Below are 12,829 nucleotides of genomic sequence, written 5' to 3'. Positions count from 1 at the left end.
ACTACATGGCAATCTATGATTATTTCAAAATAAAAATATTTTAAAGAAGTAAAAATAGGAAAAATATGGAAAGAATTCAAGTGATACAAAGTTTTCTCTGATTATAATGAAATAAGACAAGAAATCAATAACAGAAAAAAAACCTTCAAATAATTGGAAATTAAGCAATATACTTTTCTATAACCCTTGATCAAAGAGAGAGTCTTAGGAAAAGTAAAAAACAAATATTGAACTACGTCATCATAAAGATACAGCATATCAAAATGTGTGCAATGCCACTAAAGCAGTGCTTGGATGGAAACTCACAGCACTAAATGCTTACAGTGGATAAACTATGTTATGTCTAAGCTGTGGAGTATCACCCAGTGTGAAAATACTAAAGTTATAGAAAGAACTCTAGGATGCATACGTAAAACAGTAAAGAGTACTGTATATAGCATGCTACTTTTGGTGGAAAAGAGGGAGACAGTCAGAAAAACTTGCATCCGCTTGTTTGCCCATGAAGAAACACAGGTAGGATACATAGTGAACTAATTTAAGTGGTTATCTATGTGGGTGGAGGAAAGTGGGGCAGTTAGGGCAGGAGTAGGAGTAAGATTTTTCAGTGTAAACCTTGTATACTACTTTACTTTTTTTAATTGAGGAGAACTTTGCATAACATAAAATTAACCATTTGAAAGTGTACAACTCAGTGGCATTTTGTACATCTACAATACTGCAAAACCACCGACTTTCATCAAATTCCGAAACATTTCATCAATCCAAAGAAAACCCCGGCCCCATGAGGCCCCCAGACCTTGGTAACCGCCAATCTGCTTCTATCTCTGTGGATTTACCTGTTCTGGTATTTCATATAAATGGAAGCACACAAAGTTTGTTTTATTGTGTCTAGCTTCTTTCCCTTAGCATAATGTTTTCAAGGCTCATCCACACTGAAGTATGTATCAGCACTTTGTTCTTTTTTTTAACTGAATTAATATTCGATTTTATGACTAAACCACACTTTGCTTATCCATTCATCTGTTGATTGACCTTCTGGCTATTATGAATAATGCTGCTACGGACACTCTTCTACATCGAACATTTGTTTGAGTACCTGTTCTCAGTTCTTTGGGGTGTATGAGGTCTGTCCAGAAAGTATCCAGTCATGTGCTATGTGAAACAGAGACATTTATTGCAGAAGATACAAGATACAAGAAACATTGTACGTAAGACAATGACGCCTCAGTCCCCTTCAAAGTAGGCACCTTGGGGCCTCACACAGTTCTCCCAACTGCAGAACAATGTTCCTTCTGACCTGGTAGCAGAAGCCATGGTCACGACACGTTTCATGCCAAGATCCTGTGTCAAAATCTCGGACACAGTAGTTTTTGGAATCCCAAATAAGCTTCTAGTTCTCGCGCTGTCAGTCACTGATCTTTGCTGATTGCAGCCCATCCATGGTCAACATTCTCAGCTGTTCTGCTTGTTGCAGGCCTTCCAGAGCATGGATCACTTTCAACAGACTCTCAGCCCGCTTTGAAGCATTTGTGCCACACTTCTATTTGTGCTACACTCATTGAATTGTCCCCCAAAGCCTTCTAAATCATCCAAATAGTTTCCACAGAGGAATGTTCAAGCTTAACACAAAATTTGATGCAAATTTGTTGCTCTACTCACTCAGTCATTTTGAATGCGACAGCCACACAGTACACATGCTCACTCAAGGGCACCTGCCACCCCCAGTGTACAGTTAAGTCATCATTGTTCACACATGAGCATTCCACTCCACTCTCTGTGGCTGCCAGGTTACATCGATGTGGCACAAACTGTTCTCGTTATATTAACAATGGCTGGGCTTTTTCCAGACAGACCTCATCTATCTAGGAGTGGTATTGTGGGGTCAGATGGCAGTTCTGTGTTAAACTTCTTCAGGAACCACCACACTGCTGTTTTCCACAGTGGCTACATCATTTTAATTTCCACCGCGATGTACCAGGGTTCCGATTTCTTCACATCCTCACTAACACTGGTTACTTTCCATATATTTTTCTTATAGCCATCCTAGTGGGTATAAAGTGGTGTCTCGTGTTTTAAATTTGTATTTCCCTAATAACTAATAATGTTGAGCATCTTTCATGTGCTTCTCAGTCATCAGCATATCTTTTTTTGGTATCCTTTTCTTTTTGTGAAACCTATGAATATATTACCTATTTGAAACAAAAAATAAATCAACTTTAAAAAGGAAAACGTAAAGATCAGACAAGAGAAAACGAAACTAGACCACTGTGGTAAACAGAATAACGGCCCCAAAGATGTCCTTATTCTAGTGCCTGGAAACTGTGGTATGTTACCTTACCTGGAAAAAGGGGCTTTGCACATGTGATTTGGTTAAGGATCCTAAAATGGGGAGATGCTTTTGGATTAGCAGGGTGGGCCTGATGGAATCATATGAGAATGAGGCAGGAGGTTAGAGTCATAAAAGGAGATACGATGATGGGAACAGAGATCAGAGAAAGAGACAGAGAGACTTGAAGTCTACACTGTGGGCCTTGAAGATGGAGGGAGGAGGCCATGAGCCAAGGAATGCAAGCAGTTTCTAGAAGTGGAAGACGAGGAAACACATTCTCCCCTAGAGCCTCCAGTAGAAATGCAGCCTTACCAACACATCAATTTTAAGACTTAACTTCCAGAGTTATAAGATTGTAAATTTATAAGATTATTAACTTGTGTTGTTTTAAGCCACTAAGTTTGCGGTAATTTGTTACAGCACCAGTAGGAAACTAATACAACTACAAATATCCTGCTCCCTCCAGAACAAAGTACTGCCTGGTAACCTCCTCATCCATACTCCATTCTCAGGAAACACATGTCAGTCTCACATGTCCTCTAAATCCCTGATGGGAAAAATGAAACATATAAGGCAAAGTTGCGTTGTCTTGTGAGATGTGAAAGATGTCAGGTGAGCAACCCAAGGTCCGTCTCCTACACGTCTCCAGAGTGAATACTGAGCTAAGTCTTGTTGCATAAATGTGCATGACAGAAAGGACTTGAAAGTATTGTAAAAAAAAAAAAAAAAAAAGTAAGAGCTCATTACCCTTCACAGAGATTGAGCAAGATCTGCAAAAACCAAAGCCAATGGGCTTCTTTTTCATCCTCACTGGCAGTGTTACTACCTTCAGGTGGCAGGTGTGAGGCCAAGAAGTTTAAAAGCTGCCCTCCCTACCCCTTTCCCAGAACTCAGCTGGAACTGGCAGCACCTTCTCATCCACAGGTCATTCATCAGCTGAAATGTCTGCATGTGGTTTGCTTCGCGTCCATCCCCTTTCACAGCCCCAAGTATGCTTCCCATCTAATGAGTGTAACATGTTCATTTCACGGAATTGTCCCGCAGAAGATAACTCCATGTGACAGAAAACTCACTCGCAGATTAGGTGGCGGGTCCAGCTAATGGCCTGTAAATTTTTTCTAGCTCTTTCTACTCAAATGGGTAAGGATACCACAGTCACCATCACCACCTTCATAGAAACGACAGCTGTGGAGGTAGGCCAGCTGTGACCTAAAAACCTACTTAAAACCCATTGAAGAAGCACTTGAAGAATGTAGATCTATGACTAGAGGATCCTGAATAAAACAATGTAATATTTCTTATAACTCAAAAGACAATGGTTACTATTTAAAGGGAGGAACTACTCAATATCAGCCCTAAGGAAACGTAATATCCAGAATGTGGAATGTCACTATTGTTAAGAACAATAAGAATATTATTGGGCACCTGCTGCAGTAATCCTGTGGTTATTTTGTTAACATGAATTTCACCCCCTTTTAGGCACAATGGGTGGATAGGTTTACCCACCACCAGCTCAAGGTGTGAGCCCTCATTGGTCAGAGCCAATCCTATATTTCATCCTTCTTGCCACAGTGATTGATTCAGGGATAACCACCCAATGTAGACCTGAGCCAATCAGCACTTGGCACGTCACAGCCAACTCATCCAGAGCGTGACAGCACATGACTAAATACAGCTTCGTTAGAAGGAAGCCCGGGATTGTGGATCCATGGTGGAGGGAGAGACATTCTCTCTTTTTGACTATGATGAGGAAGCATGAAGTCCTGTCCATCTTGCAAGAGGGAAGGAGGGTGGGATGAAGCCAACATCCTGAAGGAGCTAAGTGACATGATTGGACAACTGGATGAAAACACCCCTGAAGCCTGCCCTCTGGGTATTCAGTGACATGAAGCAATAAACTCCCTTGTTAGTTAGACCAGGATGTGTTTGGTTTTTCCTGCTTACAACGGACTGAATCTTAACTGATGCCCCCCCCATACATCAGGCACTGTGTGAGGGGCTTTCACACATTCTGTCTCGATCTCCACCATGGCCCAGTAACGGACCTTTTATCAGCCCCTTTTCACAAATGTCAGCTGTGCTAACTTCAAAATGCTGCTAGTGGTAGAGCCGGAATGCAGTCTCAGGTATGCCCATCCCTCAGGCCACTGCTTTCCACAAGTTCTGTTGGGGGAGACTCCCCACACCACCCTCCGTGATAATTCGACAGATAAGCCCCAGGAGAAAGTGTCCCTCTAGTCACACAAACTGCTGTATTTCACGTCTGGCATCCTGTTTCAGCAGTTGGCTATTTCTTACAAGTTCGATGAATTGCTATAAAAAATAGCAATTAATAAATTCCTCATTACAAAGACACTGCAGAAAGATCTTAAAGAGATCTCATTGGCATTTTAGGCAGAATTAACTCCAAGATCCCGAAAGTAGCCTAAGTATGAATATATCTAACCTTAAATATAAACCTTCTATATAAGAAGTCACTGAAAATTGTTTTACCATTTGAAAATTGGGAGTTATTGCTGTGAATCTACTTCAAATACAGAAGGGTTTGTGAGTAGGAGCAGATTTTGAGAGAAATAGCTAGAATAGAAGCTAAGGACTCCATGCCTTGCAAAACCAGACTCTGAAATAATATCGCCTTCACGATGAGACCAGTGCTTCTCCCAGTGGGGCTGATCCTGTCCTTGGATTGTTTAGCCAGAGTTTCCAGTGGCAGAAGAAATTAAAAAACAAAAACAACTCCTGCTGTAAGATACACACATGTACATATGATTCCTTAAACAATATCCACACATGTTGATAGGGTTTTTCAGCCTGCACAGAAAGGAAAGGGCTTCAGAGGACGTCAATCAAACCTAAGGTCCACTGCTGAAGAACCCTACCACAGCCACGCTCCCGGCTTCTGCTTGGCCACCACCACAGGTACGAGATGCACCACATTTCATGACGTCCAACTCGACTTCAGACATTTTTATCTGGTCCAAAATGCCCTGCATGTTGAACCCAAACCTGTTTCTCCACAAAAAATAGACTTTGAAGTGAGACAGACCCTGAGTTCAAATGACTTTCCTACCAATTCCTCCTGGGTGACCCTGGGCAGTTGCTCAACCCTGCAAACCTCAGGCTTCCATAGCTGTAAATATGGAAGTGGTGATTCCTGCCTCTGACCATGAGTATAAGGTAGATATATTGTGTATAAAGTGAACGGCAACTCCTCCTGGCACTATGTAAGCCTCATAAAGTGATAACTACTATTAACTATCAGGAAAAGCACTCCTGAGGCTGAGTAGGGTTGCCAGATGTAGCAAATAAAAACACATGAAACCCCAGGAAAGTTGAATTTCAGATAAATAACCAATAATCTGTTAGTATAAGTGTGTTCCGTGTAATATTTGGGACAAACGCTAAAAGATTATTCATTGTGTATTGGAATTCAAGTGTCACAGGGTGTCTGGTACTTTATCTGGCAACCCTACTGTGGAGCCAGTGGGGTCATCAAGGTTGAAGTAGGGATGGGACAAGGGGGGAACAAATCAGGAGGTCAGAGCAGGGAGGATACAGCAGACAACCCACAGCTGTGTGCAGAGACACCTGGGGGTGCCTGTTGCCTCATGTGGGACCAGCCCCATTTGCTTGAATAGACTCCTAGTCATATGGGTGAGTTCCCTAATTCACAATGGTTTGTTTCCTCTGCCTTTGAAGATTTTCATTCTTGTAAAACATGAACCTGAATAACCATTACTTAAGTTGTATCGCTACATAATTTACTATTTACAACTCATATTAAGGAAACTCCAGCATGAAAAGTTATCAACTATCAACTTTTTCTTTTTAAAATATATTTTATTGATTATGCTATTACAGTTGTCCCAATTTTTACCCCTTTGCCCCACTGTTCCCAGTACCCCCTTCCCTCCAGCAATTTCCCTTCAGGTTCATATCTGTGGGTCGTGCACATAAGTTCTTTGGTTTCTCCATTTCCTTTACTGTTCTTAACATACCTGTGTCTATTTTGTTCCTACAAATTATGCTTCTTAATCCCTGCACCTTTCCTCCCACTCTCCCCCTTCCCCCTCCCAGCTGACAACCCTCCAAATGATCTCTATATCTATGATTCTGTTCCGGTTCTGCTTCTTTGCTTAGTTTGTTTTTTAGACTCAATTGTTAATAGTTGTGAATTTGTTGCCTTTTTAATGTTCATAGTTTTGATCCTCTTTTCATTAAATAAGTCCCTTTAACATTTCATGTAATAGCGGCTTGGTGATGATAAACTCCTTTAGCTTTACCTTGTCTGGAAAGCACTTTATCTGCCCTTCCATTCTAAATGATAGCTTTGCTGGGTAGAGTATACTTGGTTATAGGTCCTTGCTTTTTACTACTTTGAATATTTCTTGCCAGTCCCCTCTTGCCTGCAGTTTCTTTTGAGAAATCAGCTGATAGTCTTATGGTCCTTTATAGGTAACTCTTTTCCTCCTGCTGCTTTTTTTAAAAAAATTAAACATATTTTATTGATTATGCTATTACAGTTGTCCCATTTTCCCCCCTTTATTCTCCTCCACCCTGAGCACCCTCTCCCACCCCATTCCCCACCTTTAGTTCATGTCCATGGGTCTATATATAAGTTCGTGGGCTTCTACATTTCCTATACTATTCTTAACCTCCCCCTGTCTATTTTCTACCTACCATTTATGCCACTTATTTTCTGTACATTTCCCTCCTCTCTCCCCACCCACTCCCCTGCTGAAAACCCTCCCTGTGATCTCCATTTCTGTGATTCTGTTTGTGTTCTAGTTGTTTACTTAAGTTTGTTTTTGTTTTTGTTTTAGGTTTGGTTGTTAATAACTCTGAGCTTGTTGTCATTTTACTGTTCATATTTTTTATCTCCTTTTTCTTAGATAAGTTCCTTTAACATTTCATATAATAAGGGCTTGGTGATGATGAACTCTTTTAACTTGACTTTATCTGGGAAGCACTTTATCTGCCCGTCCATTCTAAATGAAAGCTTTGCTGGATAGAGTAATCTTGGATGTAGGTCCTTGCCTTCATATCTTCAAATACTTCTTTCTGGCCCCTTCTTGCCTGCAAGGTTTCTTTTGAGAAATCAGCTGATGGTCTTATGAGAACTCCTTTGTAGGTATCTGTCTCCTTTTCTCTTGCTGCTTTTAAGATTCTCTCCTTCTCTTTAATCTTGGCTAATGTAATTATGATGTGCCTTAGTGTGTTCCTCCTTGGGTCCAATTTCTTTGGGACTCTCTGAGCTTCCTGGACTTCATAGAAGTCTATTTCCTTCACCAGATTGGGGAAATTCTCCATTATTTGTTCAAATAAGTTTCCAATTTCTTGCTCTTCCTCTTCTCCTTCTGGCACCCCTATGATTCGGATGTTGGAACGTTTAAAGATGTCCTGGAGGTTCCTAATCCTCTCCCCATTTTTTTGAATTCTGTTTCTGTTGTCATTGAATGTTTGTTTCTTCCTTCTCTTCCAAACCACTGATTTGAGTCCCAGTTTCCTTCACATCATTTGTGTGCACTGATGCACACAAATGTACATCACCTTCCTGTACATTTTCCTTTATTTCACTTAGCATAGCCTTCATTTTTTCATCTAATTTGTGAACATATTCAACCAATTCTGTGAGCATCCTGATTACCAGTGTTTTGAACTATGCATCTGATAGGTTGGCTATCTCTTCATTGCTTAGTTGTATTTTTTCTGGAGCTTCGATCTGTTCTTTTGTTTTGGCCATTTTTTTTTTTTTTGGTCTGGGCATGCCTGTTATGTAGTAAGGGGCAGAGCCTTAGGTGTTCACCAGAGCGGGGCAACCCATGTTGCTGCATTGTAACACTATATGTGGGGGAGGGGACAGAGAGGGAACAGTGCCACTTGCTTCACTCTCTGCCAGTTTTCAGTCACTTCCCCCACTACCCACAAGCAAATTGGGCCCTTCTGGTGCTGATTCCCTGGGTGGGAGGGTTTGTGTACATTCTAGAACCCTCCAACAAACTCTTGTGAGGCTGTGAGTTTCTCCTGCTGCTGCCTCAACCCCCACAGGTGTTTTCAATCAGAGCTTTGAGGCTTTATTTCCCTGCTGGAACTCTGGGTTTAGAGGTCTGTCTCGCTCCCCAGTTGTTTCTCCTGGTTTATCTGCACAGGAATGTGGTACCGCCCAGTCCAAAATTCACCACCTGGCTGAGTCTGCCAGCCAAAGCCTTGACAGGAGTCCTCTCTGCCCGGCTGCCCTCCTACTGGGTGAATGTGTCTTCTTTTACTCCTGGTTGTCAGACTTCTATACAGTTTGATTTTCTGTCAGTTCTGGTTGTTTTTGTTTTTAAATTTGTTGTTGTCCTTCTTTTGGTTGTGTGAGGAGGCACAGTGTGTCTACCTATGCCTACATCTTGGCCAGAAGTCCCCCACACAGTCTATTCTTGATATAACAATCAAAGAGTCTCTTGGGAGAAAGTATCAGAGAGAGTGAGGATCCAGATGAGAAGGCTCAGCATGCTGTCTGCCTGCCCTGCGCCCACCCGTGGCTGGGCTCTCCTGCTGCTTTTAAGGTTCTCTCTTTATTTTTAACCCTTTGCATTTTAATTATGATGTGCCTTGGTGTGGTTCTCTTTGGGTTCAACTTGTTTGGGACTCCCTGTGCTTCCTGGATTTGTATGTCTATTTTCTTTGCCAAATTAGGGAATTTTTCTTTCATTATTTTTTCAAATAAGTTTTCAATTTCTTGCTCTTCCTTTTCATCCTTTGGTATTCCTATGATTCAGATGTTGGTAGTTTTGGAGGTGTCCCAGAGGCTTGTTACACTATCCTTGTTTTTTTTAATTCTTGTTTCTTCTTTCTGTTCTGGTTGAATGCTATTTCTTCTTGTGTTCCAAATCATTGGTTTGAATCCATGCTTTCTCCCCTTCACTGTTGGTTCCCTGTAGATTTTTCTTTATTTCGCTTAGTGTAGCCTTCATCTCTTCGTTTATGTTCTTGCCATACTCAATAAGTTCTCGGGGCATCCTGATCACCAGTGTTTTGAACTCAGCCTCTGATAGGTTTTGAACTCAGCCTCCATTTCATTTAGTTCTTTTTCTGGGGTTCTATTCTTTCTTTCATTTGGGCCATATTTCTTTGTCTCCTCAGTTTGGCAGCCTCCCTGTGTTTGTTTCTGTGTATTAGGTAGAGTGCTTTGACTCCTTGTCTTAGTAGTGTGGCCTATTGTAGAAAAAGCACCTGTAAATTGTGTGGTACAGAGCCTTAGGTAATCACCAGGGCAGGGCAACCCACTTCACCACTTTGTGGCTCTGTGTGGGGGGAGGGCTCAGAGAGGGGACAGTGCTGCTGCCTGGCTTCTGGAGGTTTGCCTGGCACTTGCCCCATTTCCAGTCACTTTATCCACTCCCCGTATGCAACTGGCACTCTTCCAGCTGTTGCCCTGGGGCTGAATCCCAGAGTGGGTGGGTTTGCATATGTTTTGAGACTGGAGGGCCCTTTAAGCAAAGTCTCCTGAAAATTTGGCAGTTTCTACCTCTGCCCCAATCCCCACTGGTTTTTACAGGCAGAAGTTATAGCGATTTATCTTCCCGGCACTGGAACCCTGAGCTATGCAGTCTGGCATGGAGCTGGGATCGTTTACTCCCAAGGTATCCCTCCTGATTTTTATCCACCAAACATGAATGTGGGTTCACCCATTCCACCGCTGCTGCTGTCCCCCCATGCCTCACCACATCTTACCTCTCTGTGCATCTCTGCATCTCTGCCCCTCCTACCCATCTGGATGAATGTGGCTTCTTTAAATCCTTGATTGTCAGACTTTCATACAGTTTGATTTTCTGACAGTTCTGGGTGTTATTTGTTTTGAGGTTTAGTTGTAATTCTCTCTGTGGGTGTGAGGAGGTGAAGCATCTCTACCTATGCCTCCATCTTTACCTGAAGTCCCTCAACTATCTACTTTTTCTAAGCCCTTTCATTCAACCTTTCAAATATTTATCAGGCACATATCTTGTCTCAGGTATAGCGATAGTGATGGAGGATATAACTTGAGGCTAAAACAGGACCCTACCTTCAAGGACTCCATTCATTGGTGAAATTGCAACATTTTAAAAAATCATTTGCCCCATCAGTTTTAAAAAATTGAGCAGACAGCTCCAGGTTCTGTAAATTTATTTTTTAGTCATATTCACACCCTATCTTATATGACAGTGATCTGTTAATATATGTGTGGACATGTGTAAATACACATGCATATATAATAAAACATGCTTATGTTTAAATACTTAAATAATATGTACTTATATAAATCAAACATGGCAATAAACAATATAAATAGAAATCATAACATTGTTTGCCTCTCCCCACCATGAATCCTCTTACTTGCCCTCTGGAATGCTTAAAACCCAATGTGGAAGCCATTGGGCTAGTGGATAAGAAGTCTTGTTAGAAAATAATTTGGATCCAATGTGATAAGCCCCATAGCTGGGAGGTTAAAAGATCACAGAAGAGGAATGGGAAGCGTTGTGGGGAGAAGAAGGTGGGAGCTATATGAAGGCCAGACCTCTGGGTGAGACTTAAAAGATGAGCAGGATTTGCCAGTAGACTTGAAGATGAGGGATGCTTTTCAGGCAAAGAAAACAGCTTTTTAAAAAGTACATTAGAAAATAAACAAACAAACAAATAAATAAATAGGACATTCGTATGGAAGAGGATGACCTATCCAAAAAACCAGGAACACCTGGTTATGGTTTAAGCATACAGCATAGTTGTTAAAAGAGAGTTAAAGGAAGTGAGGAGGGTTGTTCCAGAGTACTCAGCTTCGATGAAGTCCAGGAAAAAATGCAGACGTGAACTCTGAAACAACTTGCTCACAGTTACATATTAGAAAGATCACTCTGATAGAGATGAGAAAATTCTAAATGAAATCTTAGAAAATTGAATTAAGGCAGTGTATTACATAATAGATTATTATGCCCAAAGAGCATTCATTTCAGGATAACCCATATGGTTTAATATTAGAAAACATATTAACATGGACTTAGATTACATTTTAATAAAAAATATTCATCCCCATAGATATAAAGAATCTATTCACTAGATTTCCCACTTGGAAAACTAGGACATTCTTAAACCATAAAAAATATCCATCTTAAATACATAGCCAACATCATATTAAAAGTATTTTAATTAAAGTCAGATATAAAACTAATATGCCAAATATTAACATTATCATGTCATATTGTGCTAAACATCCTAGTCAATGCAGAAGACATTAAACAAAAACAAGATTACATAGCTAGTAAGCGGAAAGCTGGGCTGTAAACTCAGAACCTTCTCTCCTAACCACTGCAACAGGCTGCCTCATAAGCAGACCTGTGCAAGAAGTTGAGAGGATGGTGAGAAGCTTAAGGCCATAGCCTCAAAACCTTAGAATATGAACACACAAAAGGGTCAAAAACAGCATAGTTCACTAAATGCCACTAGGTACTTAGCATCATACCTAGTACCTTGTAAGTATGCATTGATCCATCCATTCACTCTTTCAGCAAATATTTATTGAGCATCTACTGTGTGCCAAGTGTAGCACACACAGACATGGTCTCCACCATTGAGTTGAATCTGGAAAGGGAATGAGACAGTAAACCTCTATAAAGAGAAGCTAATTACAAATTGAAGTGATGCGGAGGGAGAGAACAGGGTGTGATGAGAGAATGAGAGAGGGAACAAGTTGTGGGTCTGAGGCGGACACAGAGGTGTCAGGAGGCTATTCTCTGATGAAGCTCCATTTGAGAAGCGGGACCCGAAGGATATTTGGCAGCCAACTCCAGGGAGGAGCAGGAGACAGCAGAGGGGTCTCCTGCTCCTCCTAAGAGGGGGGAGAACCAGAAGAGTGCCAGGTCCAGGAAGCCAGGGAAGAGGGGTCAAAGGGTGAGTGGTCAGCCTGCCAAATTCTGCCATTCAGATGAAGACCAGAAAGTGCCCCTGGATTTGTCCACTCAATGTCCCAGAGACCGGTATTAGAGCAGTTTCGGGGCATGGCACACATATAACCGGGATTCCCATCCACTGAAAAGGTTTAGAGGGGTTAGCTAGAGGAAGTGGACACTCCAAAAAATATAGCAGAATCAAGAGGGACAACCCTTGCAGAGGGTAGAGGTCTTTGTGAGCTAAGCCTCAAGTCCAAACCAAGTAAGATGACATCATCTCAGCCCCCGGCAGTAAGCCCTCACCCTCCACCCTTGGAGATTGACCCCTGGAACAAAGTCTCAGGCTATGGCCTTTGGGTTGGGGTCTTCAAATAGGTATCTGAGTCTATAGAGACAGAAAATTCTTCACACAGTTTAACACATCAGTCAGAGGGTCCGGAACCAAGTCTATGCCCTGCTGCCCCTGTCAACGAGGGTGTGGCATTGGGATTGCACTCCCTCACTTTTACAAACCAGTTCCAGCATCTGGCACAGTGTGTGTGTGTGAGGGGGAGGCTCTGAACCCAACTCGGCCCCATAAAAGGCCCCATCTGGG

This window comes from Desmodus rotundus, chromosome 10 (assembly GCF_022682495.2).
Source record: "Desmodus rotundus isolate HL8 chromosome 10, HLdesRot8A.1, whole genome shotgun sequence".
Lineage (NCBI taxonomy): Eukaryota > Metazoa > Chordata > Mammalia > Chiroptera > Phyllostomidae > Desmodus > Desmodus rotundus.
Note: the sequence above shows the minus strand (reverse complement) of the source record.